The sequence below is a fragment of the Sinocyclocheilus grahami genome, unplaced genomic scaffold (assembly GCF_001515645.1).
Source record: "Sinocyclocheilus grahami isolate Dianchi unplaced genomic scaffold, SAMN03320097.WGS_v1.1 scaffold11704.1, whole genome shotgun sequence".
NCBI lineage: Eukaryota > Metazoa > Chordata > Actinopteri > Cypriniformes > Cyprinidae > Sinocyclocheilus > Sinocyclocheilus grahami.
In genome coordinates this window covers 1,836-3,614 of record NW_015513989.1, presented here as the reverse complement: position 1 = coordinate 3,614, position 1,779 = coordinate 1,836, and the positions used below count along the sequence as shown (strand labels likewise).

Here is a 1,779-nt window from a genome sequence, read left to right as displayed (position 1 = left end):
AAAAAATGACAAAAGTATAGTGCTATAGAAGGGGACTGAAGGTGCATGTGTGCATTGGAATGTTTTGCCTAAGAATGCACAAAGGCATGGAAATTCAACAGAATAGCATGAACAAATAACGACTCACCCTTATATATTTGAATGAACTGGAAACTGATATGATCAAACTGTCAAAGCATTGACAAAACAGTCCTGTTTCTTTTGAAGTAGCCAATACTGTATGTTTAAAAAATAGTTTAAATTGGGTGCCATTTGTCATCAACATTTTGTATGCAAGTGTTTAGATACTTTGCCATCAGTACTTGCTTTTCCTTAATCTCACTATACTATATACTGTAAGTATATTCCCTCAGTACTTCAGTCAACTATTGTGGCATATTTGCAGGTAAAAGTTTCTCCAATCAGAGCAGTCCCAAATGCAGCCCTTCTGACGGAGAGGCTTCCTCGTCCATCCTCCCCGTCCACCAGGTCCTGGACAAGGTAAAGGGCTACTGCTCCGTGCGCTCGGACAACTTCTACAAAAACATTATCATATCAGACAGCTTTAGCAACAGCACTAAATTCTAGTGAGAGGAGGCTGAGACGGAGCCCTGTTCTGTCCCACAGACTTACCTTGTGTGTAAAGACTATGCTACATTTTGAGTTAACCTTCCAAGCCCTTCCACCCTCCCCGACTGGAGTAGAGAAACGCATAACCTTGTAGAGAGGGCAAGCTATGAAATTGTGGAATTGACATACTGTGATATTCAGCTTATAGTGAGTATGTGATATGTAAATATTCATAATATATTTTACTATTTGTGCTTTTTCTAATTTCGGTTTTGCATACTTTTTTTGCACATTACTTTGGTTTTTGTTTTTGTATATATAAATGCATAAATTCTTGCTACGGCAGAAAAAATTGGACCATTTTACAACCAAAGACTGGCTGACTAACATGAGGAGTACTAGTTAGTTCCTCAGAATGGGACTGAAAGAACAAATACGGTTGAAGCTTGAATTTTCATGCTTGTGAATTTTGCCTTGGTTTAGCTTTCTTTACCTTAAGTACATTTTCACTGTAAATTAGTGAACCTTTAATACTTTTATTTTGTGATTATTGAAATGCTCTCTATTTTAGTCTTCACATGATCTACTACTGATTAACATGTTACAGAAAATGTTGTTTTTTTACAGTGTGATCCTTGTTCAGTTGTTTCAGTGCATAGTTTCATAAAACTGCTCTAACAGAAGGGCAGAACATTGAGATTAGTCAAACAAGAGCTATTTGACGATGGAATGAAAAACAACAGCTATACACCAAATCTAACATGTTCAGATCTTCCTGTTGCTGTAGTTTAATGACTTTGTTGTTTTGACTTGGTATTTATTTTAAATGCTTTTAAGAGATTTCTATGCTTCATTGAAGAAAATGTCAGCCGAGGACATGCTTACCGAGGGCTATTGAGTTTGCTCTGGTCATCAGTGTAGATCATCATTGTATAGTGGTCATGGATGCTTTATGAAAATGTGACATCCTGCATATTAAATGCACTTAAAACATCTTGTCATTTCTTATTTGTTTGAATAGTAACAATTTTCTGCTTATGGTGGAAAATCTGAAATATTAGGGATGCCTCAGAAATTTTGTGTCTGTATTCCCAGCTAACAAGCTAATATGTTCTTCTTAAACTGAACGTTTTACTAACATTCCCATTAAGTTATAGATCTGTTATTTCTAAATGTTTTGATCATTCCATTTTTTTGGGGAACCAAATACTAATGTTAGGGGAACGTTCC

General features: G+C 36.0%; 1 long non-coding RNA gene across 1 annotated transcript in view; it reads left to right on the top strand.

The window, feature by feature from the left end:
- Nucleotides 1-1,508, top strand: part of LOC107578734 (uncharacterized) — a 4,353-nt gene extending 2,845 nt beyond the window's left edge. The window contains exon 3 of the long non-coding RNA XR_001608377.1: nt 386-1,508. This is a non-coding gene — a long non-coding RNA (uncharacterized lncRNA). The remainder of the gene's footprint in view (nt 1-385) is intronic.
- Nucleotides 1,509-1,779: the final 271 nt, after the last annotated feature.